Genomic DNA, 11,315 nt, shown 5'->3' on the forward strand with positions numbered 1-11,315 from the left:
ATCTTCCGCAACAATCTTTTGTTTTTCTGTGTGTATTAATTCTTGATATAAATCAATAAGAATTAAAAAGTTGAAAAAATCTGTGTAATTGTATTCAACCCCCCCTTCTACAATTACTTTCTGCTTATTGCCTTACCCTTCGGGACTAACAATATCTAATCATTTAAATCATTTGTAAACTACCATCTATTTTTTACACATTCAAAACTTCAACTGAAATACGTCAATTGATTCACCCACAATATTGAACATGAACAAATTCTCATAAAAACTAGAATCAATATTCATTTTGCATTAATTGTGTCGCAATTTCTTCTCTTAAACTAGCCATATATGTTTGGTCAGCAACACTCCCATGCGATTGAACATCTTCAGCCTCATCCTCGCCATCATCCCCTTGCTCGTCGGTTTGATTATACTCAGAATAACTCATCACTTAAACCTTCCTTTCATAGGAAATCCCTGATAGTGCAACCAGTTCATATAAAACTCTTTTATATCAGTAAATGTATAGTAAACACCCAGATATAAGTTATAACCCAATTTCATCATATAGTTGCCCAGGTGCAACCTAGTTAGTCGTATAGTTAGCACCCAGGCACAAGGTAATTAATCGTATAGTTGATACCTAGGCACAACCCAGTCAGTTATATATATAGTTGGCACCCAGGCACAACCCACTGAAGCAATATCGTAATATAGTTAACGATAACAATTAAATCAGACCAATATAGTATAACATCGATATATTAATCATTTGATAATATATGCATTTCAGTTTGAAAAGAGTATGATAACTTACCTTGATCACGTGTATACTCTAAATTCTTATCCAATAACTAGTTCCAATACCAAACACTTGCTACCAAATAAAGAAAGCATAAATCACAACCAAGATGGATATAGACTCAATTTTATCTCTAAATATACTCTGACATAAACACGATACCCTTAAATACCCCAAAACGACAAGGAGATAAAAAATTGAAAAACCACAAATCAGTGGCTTACGCGACTTAGGTTGCGGGCTAGGTCGCGTGGCCTTTTGTTTCGTCACTTTCCCCCAATCACAACCTAGAACTCCAAAACTCAAATCAAAATTCAAAATAACACTTAATTCACCAAATGAACAATGATACACCAACTTTGATCCCAAAATGAAACCGAATGAAAAACAAGAAAAACCCACAACAGTGAGTTGCGTGACTAGCCGCACGACTTAAGTTGCAGGCTAGGTGGTGTGATTCATTATGTCGTCTTTTCCCCTGTTTTCGACAAATTCAACCTTTAACACAAACTATATGAGTTTTACCAGATTCACAACCAAACTCGTAATAAATAAACCAACCCACTAAAAAGCATCATTTAGAATCAATATAACTTTCAATTTAAGAGTTAGCATCTAAAATTTTTCAAGGATTCCACTACTAGAAAACTAGGTATTAGCAACAAATATTAGTGACAGAATCAATCCCTTGCTAATTGGCGACAAAATCAGCCCCTTGCTAATTAGCGACAAATAGACCACAAACCGCATCCTCATTAATCCATGGGTAATACAATCTCTCGCTAATCCGTCATTGATATGGTCCCTCGCTAATAGCATCACCCACGACCTTTTGGTCCATGCACTATTAGCGATTAATCAATGATGGATTTTAGCATAATCGACAGATTAGTGATGGTTTTCTCCGTCGCTAATAGTCCTTAGTTTTATAGTGTTCAGCTTAAAGAAAACACCAATACCAAAAAAAAGGAAACCCTCAAACTCAAAATATGCTGACAATCATGAACTCGAAATAATGTAGAGAAGCTTAAACCAAACATAAACTAATCCAAACCTTAATTCTGAGGTGGAAGATGAACATACCTTAAGAAGAAAACTTCCAAAACACACTCTTCACATACTGTAACACTTTGGAATTTGAAAAAAATATTAAATTCATGTGTTAAAAGATTTAGACTATTATATTTTGATGAATACTGGGTTGTTTGTGGAACCCGATTTAAGGTTGAATGCATAAAGTGAAAATATGTATAAGATTTTAAATATAAGATCCGATTGAGATAGAGATAAATAGGACTGAGGAATGAGTAAAGTTATAAATGAAATGGTTATGTCAGATGTACAAGTTGTTGAAGCTAAAAAGTAAAATTCATTGAAAGGGTGGACCAATGATGTCCAAATTTGGGCTTTAATCTATAACATTTACATAAGTTGGAAAGAATTTATGTTGAATGGATTTGAACCCAATTAATGTTATAACTTTGACATCTTAGTTGGGCCCATATATGACATGATAGAAAAAGTGAGAATTCTATTATTTCTCCTTTCAGTTGAAGTGTGAAAAGTAGGTGTTTGTGGGCATGTCTTTCGTCCCCAAATTTTTCCGGTCCTAGAGCTCTTTAGAGTTGGCTCCTGTAACACCTCAACTCCCATATCCTCTAAATTCACATATTTCATATAACATGAAATACAAATATTACACACTGGTACCATATGTACACATATTGCTACATACAAAAGTAGTTACAAATTTTTTGTTCACATAAACTACATGTCTTGAATATAACATTTTCTCAAGTACATACAAACATTCAGCTTCCCAAAAATCCACAGATGTAAAGCATTAACAAATTCCTTCACATCTTTTCCTTCCCTTTACCTTCCACATGCGCCCGACCAGTAATACACATTTTTGAAAACAAAATGAGGGTTAGACTGTAAGGTCTAGTGAGTAATCCCCTTGATTGCTATTACAGGGTGAAAATCACCAAAACACTTTTGAAAAGCTAGTATTTGAAAAGATAATATACAATTATCATTTATTATAACAAACCTTCATTTGTCGTATCAACACAAGATATAACAAACTTGTCGCATCTCATTGATGCGATAACCCCTTTTTGTCGCATCAAACATGTTTAAGTACACAATTTTGTCGCATCCAACAGATGCGATAATCACACTTTGTCACATCCCACAAATGCGATTAAGTAACTTGTCACATCAAATAAGAAGCGATAAACCCCCAAATATCGCATCACAAGGATGCAATAAACATTTTTCTCGCACCAAGCTGGTGCAATAACCCAACTCGCATCAAGCAGATGGGATAACCTCATTTCCTTGCATCACACTGATGGGATAACATAATCTCATTACATTACAAGGATGCGATAACATTAACACATATGATCAAAATCTCATTTTATAAACTGTTGAGTATGCTACCCTATCCCAATATACACCTCTCTTGATTATGTCACCCGTATTTCAAAATATACACCTCTTTTGATTATGTCACCCTTATTCCATTCAATTGATAATAATATAACAAAATCCAAATTTATGCTAACACATAGCACATAATAGTTTCAAAACTACCCAAATACGAAACCATACAGCTCCTTATCAAAAGCAAATCAAATGATGCTTTAAAAGTAAAAGCTCACATTGTAAACACCACTAGTTAAAGACTTTAAACAACAACAAAAATCAGATAATAATCACGTAAACTTCTTCTTTTTTCTTCCTTCTGTTCTTCGAACCAAAGATAAAAAGAATGGTTTCACCAACTTTCTTTTCTCTTATCACCAAAACCAACTTCTAGAAGATAAAAAGAAATAACACACACACACACATACACACACACACACACACACACATATATATATATATATATATAGAGAGAGAGAGAGAGAGAGATGAGCGATCAAATGAAAACCACCCTCATTTGTACAAACCGTACAAACCACTATCATACGTCGATTTTATTGTTTAATCTTATGAAATTTTTTCATGAAATTGTTTAATCTTGTGAAATTGTTTCATATAATACTTTTTTTTGATGAATTTGATTCATATATGGTTATGAAATTGTTTTATATAATATCTAATGAAATCTTAATAAAACTGTTTCATGTATTTCTCTAAAATTAAAAGAATGAAGATGATAATATCCATGATTAACACCCTCCACAATAAAAATTGTTAATCAACCTCTCATAATTACAAAAAAATGAACAAAATGAAAAATTATGATTGGTTGAATATGGTTTTCACGGTTTGTACGAATTGGATGATTTTTATTTGAACGCTCATCTCTCTCTCTATATATATATATATATATATATATATGTATGTATATGTATATATATCTTCTAAAAAAGGCAGTGGATTGAAGGAGATATTTTAGAACATTTTTTTAAAAAACACCCCTCAATTTATCAACATTTATTAAAACAACCCCAAATTTATATAACCATTAAACTCGGTTATAACAACTCTACTCAAATGTTAAAACCCTAAATCAGTTTCCAAATCAAAAGAGGAAAGCATTCTTGATGAATTTTCAAGCATGGACAACAAAGTTCTTGAAGGAAGCTTGAAAAATCTTGAGTTCTAGAGAGAGATTCAAGTTGGGAAATGAGAGAAGAGAAAGTGGAACTTTAACCTTTCATCTTCTTCATCCTTTTCTACATTTTTACAGAAAGTATGATTATTACATTTATGAACTTGATGTTTATTATTAAGTGGTTTTGGGGAAGAAAAAGTTAGAAGGGTTATATTGTTGTATAAGAGGATTTAGTTGTTAAAACACCTCTAGCTTGTCATAAATTTATTCATGCAATGAGGGTTGATGTTGGTTAACATTGTGGAATGTTTTAAGGTTAAAAATATGAGTTTGATAATGATTTTGGGTGGAAAATCGACCGGAAATCATATGCAATTCGTAACTGTGAAAATTCCAGTTTTTTATGGAAGTTGTAAAATCAACCCTAACTCCATTTTGGGCATGTAACCGGTTGTTTTAAAGGTACAAGAGTCTAGTTTGATATTATGATGGTTTAATTGGCTAAAATAGATGATAAAATACTTAGATTTCATTTTAGTGGCAAGGGGACACATTTAAAGTATAATTTGGGGCAAGACTGTTATGTTAATTAGTTGTAAGGGTATACGACTAGGTGGATCATGCTCTAAGGTGTTTCTTAATAAAGTAGAACATGTAAGGTCTATTATATGGTTAGAAGTCAACTTTGGAATGTGATGTTCGATTTATGATTTAATAACCGAATTATGGAATCTTTAGGTGTTCGGTCAAGGATTGGTGATCAAGCTATTCTGGAAATACACGGGATTTCAAGGTGAGTACACAAACCCTTAGATATATGGTTATACATCATACTTGATTATACACATGTCTTGTGATTTGTAAATGTGTTGGGCAAAAGATGTCTTGTAATAAGGCGTGGGCATGTCTTATTCAAAGAATACTCTTAATATGGTTAACTATTGGCAAAAGATGTATTGTCACAAGGCATAGACACATCTTATGTTGTGAGAACTTTCTGTGTCTTCTACTTTGTTTTTGTTTAGCAACTTGATTTGCAAGTTGTGGTATAACGAATTTATAAAACTTGACAAGTGAAATGATTGCTTATCTATATATGCGGTATAGAATCTATATAGTAGCATAATTTCTTAACATAATGCTTGTAATATTGGATTTGCAACTAATGTATTGTGGAAAAGCACCAAGGTGTTACGGATGACACCACAGATGTTATGGAATAACATCAAACTATTTTAGATGGAAATTCAAGGTGGTGTCGCAGAGTGACACCTTAAGTGTTGAGGAATGACACCATTTATGTTGACTTCAAATTTGTAATTTTGTTAACACTGTGATGAATAAGGTTGATGTTTACTATAGTGTATTCATTTAGCTTCTTGCTAACATGTGTGATGTATGTCCTTAGGTCTTGATTAATCCAAATATAAGGATAAAGGAAAAACTTCAATCTAAGAAGCTAGCAAGGTGGATACAACTCAAAACTTTTATTTAGTTTATTTGTCAAAAGTTCTTTTAAACCATATGTAATGATACAGCTATGTAACACTGCATACTTTGGTAAAACATTTGCGAAAACATGCCATATATCAAACCATTTGTATACAAACTTCCATTTTTAGTTGATTTGTATTATAAAAAGGAAGTTTATCTTATTATATATTGCTTTATAAATTGATTTTGAAGAAAATGGAAATGGGATGTTACCCATTTATGGGTTTTCTCATTTTCAAAAACCTCCTAAAATAACACATTAGCATAAAAGCCCCCTTCAAACTTCCAAACTTTCGAATATAATGAAGTGTGATATTAGAAATTATGAGGGCAACACATGTTGATATTTGAAATGACGGCTCTTATCAACTTATTATAAGTCAGAAGAGTTTAACTTCTTTAAAAACTCTTTATTACTGGTTTGACACCGGTATAAGTTGTTTATCCAAACACTCAAAAGTGCTTATTACCGGTGCCACACCGAAATAAGTCAATACGTTGTTTTTATAAACAATCCCAAACACCCCCTTATCGCCACTCTTCATAAAAAACGATTCATTTCAAAAATTTAGTAAATAATGGAAATCAACGATGGATGTATTCAATTGATTCAATGCAATATATGCACACGATGAACAATACCCTTGTACGCGTAACTTCTTATTGTTTGAAACTTTTTGTGAACAACTTTATGATAAATTCTAACCTTACCTTCTTTGAAAGGTTGTGTTAATGTATTCAAATGTTTGAAGGCATTATGTTATGAACACTGCTCGTATAAATGTACTTTCACCTTGAATGTTAGATATTGTTTAAAGGAACTATGTGCATGTATGCACAATATGAACAGTACCATATCAACTATTCAAATCAACAATACAATTACAAATGTAAGATCATATGTAACACATTCAATTTTGAAAAAAGACTATTTTAAAATTTTCGATCAAACAACAATTAAAAGATAAATTCTTTTCTATATATAAATACTTGATTACGTCAAATAACAATTGCAGATTTAACATCAACAAAATGGCAAATCAAACATTGCATAAAGTCTAGGTCAAGGTTGAGGGTTCCTAAAACTCAAATACAGTCGCTATACTACAATATAGAATACGTTCTCTAATAGCTAAATCCTTCTCGTGCATCTAACTAGAAACCACCTTTTCACTTTGTTACCAGTATTATTTCTCAGCAAGGACCTGATGCACATGCTGATAAAATAAAAAGGTTGATGCCTAGTGAGTTCAAACAGTTTTCATCATAATTATAAAAATGGTGAAAACTGAAAAACTGCTCATTTAAATAATAATTTCTCAAATGAAATGTTTATATCATAAAAGTAATATCTTTCCAAAAACCATCATTTTCGTGATGAAACCACAAATCAAAAGGCCCATTAAAATATGTACTCAAAAATCTAATACTCACTCAAAACATGAATAAAACTCAATGCTCAAATACTAGAACATGAATAAAACTCTATTATAAAAAACACCAAAACATGGGCAAGACTCGATACCCAAAATCATAAATTATGGAAAACACTCTATACTCAAAACGTCACGGAAAACATGGATATATATAACTCAATAACCAAAACAACGCCTTTTGGTAACTAGGGAGATCCGTTTCCATCGATCATGGCGAAACACAAAGTAAGCCATTCAACAACGTTACCGAACATATCTAAAGGTTATTGGGATCCGTGAACGGCTCTACCGAGTATCACCTCAAGACCTAAGCTCCGTATATGGCTCCAATGAGTATCACTGCAAGCCCCGAGGGTAACCAATATTTCTCTTCGTCCTCCACATGAGTTCACCAAAAAAAAAAGTCACCGTCCTTCGTGTACGACTCTAACGAGCATCACTGCAAGACCTAGCCTCGTATATGACTCAATAAAGTACTATCGCAGGCTACTAGCCTTCTATACGACCCAATAAGGTACTACCATAAGCTCTCCAACCATGAATTAGTGACCACTCATTAGACATTATAGTGAGAACATCAAAACTCCTCACTTAAAACAATAAAACATCAAAAACTCATAGGTCCTGGAGTTTGACTCTTCATGAGCCTATCTCTGCAATATTCACGGTCTCAGAATCCAACCCTACACAGGTCCTTCTCTACAATACCGACATAACCAAACTCAACCACTCTAGGTCTATTGCTCGTAAAATAGTACCAAATTCAAATGAAATTTTTTATATAATTGATGGTATTTGATAAAGCCCGATTCATATAAAGGAGAAATTATGTTTTATTTGGTTTGGAAGATTCTTATCATTTGGTGAAGGCACGATAAATATTGTTGCAACAACGATGGTTATGGAGGTAGAAGCATTATAGTTGGTGGACGATAGTGGTTGTGGAGGACGTGAGGATGGTGGTAGTGGTGGCAGCCGACAATGGTGGTGGGGGTAGTTGTGGCCTATGTGGTGGAGGTAGGTGTGATGGTGGGCAATGGTGGTGGTTATCATGGAGGTGATGGTGGCCGACGATACTATTAGTGGTGGAGATTGATGGTTATGGTTGTGGACGATACGCTTTGGTTATCGACGAACGTTTCCAAAGGCGACCATCTTTCAATACTATTTGTTACCTTACGTTGCCATTTTTATATTATTATTGAATAACAAGGCTGGGGGCTAAGATAACTCAAATGGGAGAGTCGTGTTATGGGTGACCTTAGTGCACTGTTTAGAGAACACTTGTGTATGTGATGCAAGTGAACGTCTACGAAAAAGCTGTCGTAAAGTTTCGTTGTTCGTTCCGTCGTCAACCCTATCTATGTACAGAGAGAGATACAGAGAGAAAAAAGTAAGGTTCATACGAGAACGCCAACTATTTAAGAAAACAAAAAAGACCATCAATGTACAAAATTACATATGATTTTACATTAACGTCAAAAAAATGGAAGTGGACGAATTTTGAACCCGTATAAATTTTGTACTTGAATACATATATGTGAATCATGTAAGACTTTGTACATGAATATATATATATATATATATATATATATGTGTGTGTGTGTGTGTGCATGCGCACGCACGTGCGTGTGAATAATGTATGATTTTGTACGTGAATCATATATGATTTTGTACATTAACGGCTTTTCTCTTGTTTTCGTAAATGTTAAATATTCTCATTTGAAGTTGCCCTTATATACCTATAAGTGCATAATCTATTTATTTATATCTTTATCTATATAAAAACAACCATGGAAAATACGGAGTCAACTACTAAGCATTAGAAATCATATATTTTTTTTCTCTTACATTATTATTTGCATTCTAAATTATGGTTTGCATCCCACATTAGATGAAATAATGAAATAGGCACGAGGAGATGGATACAAAATGAAGAGGGCCAACTTTTTATTTATTTATCAATATTGTTTGCATCCCACATCGGATGATGGAACGGAAGTTGTAAGACGGAGGTAACTACAAAATGATTTAACTAACAATGGAACAAACATATCTTTTTCGAATCTCGACATTTTGATTAAAATCAAATATAATATTTGTTCTTTTTGTATTTTAACATATCTATTTTGAAACTTAGGCTTTATGTTAAGATCAAGTGTATTAAATGTTCTTCTTGGTTTGATATTTAATATCTGGGTCATCGACCTACTTGGTATTTTAATCTTTTATATGTGAATGACCATTATACTATTCGTGATGTTGTTCTTCATGCGTCATTTTGGCGTTACACTACTATCAAGATTTCGCACACCCCTATGATTTACAATTCAATTATTATAAAACATTTTTCATAACTTCAAATTTTTCTAAAAGATAAAGTTTAGTTTTGAAAGATTTTTAAATTTTCTTTCACATTATTGTTTGCATCTCAGATCATATGAGAGAATTAAAGAGACAAATGATAGATGAATATAAAAAGAAAAGAGCCAACTCGTTTCTCAATTTATAATGTGCATCCCACATCAGATGATATATGGAATGAAAGTGACAAGAGGGAGAAGAGTAGAAAAATAAAGAGCCAACAATGAAATAAACATAAGTTTCTCGAATATCCACTACTAAAAAAAAGGTATCACCGACGGATTTTTCTGGCGGAATTTTCGTCGGAAATATTTCCGACGGATCCCAAAAAAGTAAAAAAAAAAATCAACTTTTATCCATATCCGCCACAGATCCCCCACAAATCCCCCACTGAATTTTTTGGAAAAAAAATTAAAAATATTTAAAACGGTTTTTCAACGGATTTCTGACGGATTTTTTACTTATTCAAAACCGTCACAAATCCGTCGTAAAATTTCTCTAATTTATTTAAATAAATTAAAATTTGTTTAATTTATTTAAATAAATTAATCCGTCCATATCCATCGGAAAAATGCTATTTTTATTTTTGAAATAAAAACTGGTTATTATTTTGGAAGAAAATAGAAAAAGTTTACCGACGGATTTCCGACTGAAATTCCGTCGGTAAATCTAATCCCATTTTATATTCATTTTAATTAACCCGAGCAATGGATAAAATATTATAAACTTGCACGACGGATTTCCGACGGATATTTTCGTCGGAAAATACAAATCCGTCGGATATTCCGTCGAAAAATGCATTTAGCGGCGGGGGTTTTTCCGACGGCAAAATCCGTCGGAAATCCGTTGGAAAGTTGTTTTTCCGACGGATTTATGACGGATTTTGCCGTCGGAAAAACCAGATTTTTTAGTAGTGATCGGCCTTTTGGTTAAGATCAAGTATAGTATTTGTTTTTATCAGTTTAATATCTAATATATGAACCATCAACCTCACTTAATGTTAATTTTTAATTTTTATATCCATTATCCTAAATTGGTGATGTGATTCTTCATGCATTGTCTTGAGCCTACATTACTACTGCATGCCACAACTTACGCACCATTCTAATTTTCAGTTGAAATAATATAGAATGTTTTTTTTCACAACTTCAAATGAGATTTCAATTAAATTTGTTATAAAATTAAAATTGTGACGTCTAATTGAACAAACTACTAATATTAGTTAAACATTTGTAGTGTAATTTGCATATAACGATCATCGTTATAGAACCTAAATTATCATACAGTCTAAGATTGTTGCTAATTTCTCTTAAAAAAATTAACGTTAATGAGTAAGTGTCTCACAGATTTGCCTAAAATTTGTGTAGAGTCATGACATCAAATTTTAGTTTATAGCATTCTTCTTTTAAAATGATATGATTTTAGGATTGTGAAATCATCAATAAGAATATATAATGTGATGATCGGATTTATTGATTTGGAAGTTAGGGGATTATTTTTAAAATTGGTTTGAAAGTTTAAGGGTGTTTTTTGTTAAGTGATGAAAGTTGAGAGATGTGTTTGAAAAATTGGTTTTAAACCATCTTTACTTCAGCGTCACGTATATATATATATATATATATATATATATATATATATATATATATATATATATATATATATA

The 11,315-nt window shown here is 32.3% G+C and overlaps 1 non-coding gene and 1 pseudogene across 1 annotated transcript; both read left to right on the forward strand.

Annotated features, from left to right (window-relative positions):
* The first annotated feature begins 9,420 nt into the window (after positions 1 to 9,420).
* On the forward strand, positions 9,421 to 9,605 carry LOC112504371 (annotated as a pseudogene).
* A 957-nt stretch (positions 9,606 to 10,562) lies between these two features.
* On the forward strand, positions 10,563 to 10,753 carry LOC112504372. The gene has a single exon (XR_003068175.1). It is a non-coding gene; the product is annotated as a U2 spliceosomal RNA (small nuclear RNA).
* The last annotated feature ends 562 nt before the right edge of the window (positions 10,754 to 11,315 follow it).

The sequence above is a fragment of the Cynara cardunculus genome, unplaced genomic scaffold (assembly GCF_001531365.2).
Source record: "Cynara cardunculus var. scolymus isolate 2C unplaced genomic scaffold, CcrdV1 Un_Scaffold_5346, whole genome shotgun sequence".
NCBI lineage: Eukaryota > Viridiplantae > Streptophyta > Magnoliopsida > Asterales > Asteraceae > Cynara > Cynara cardunculus.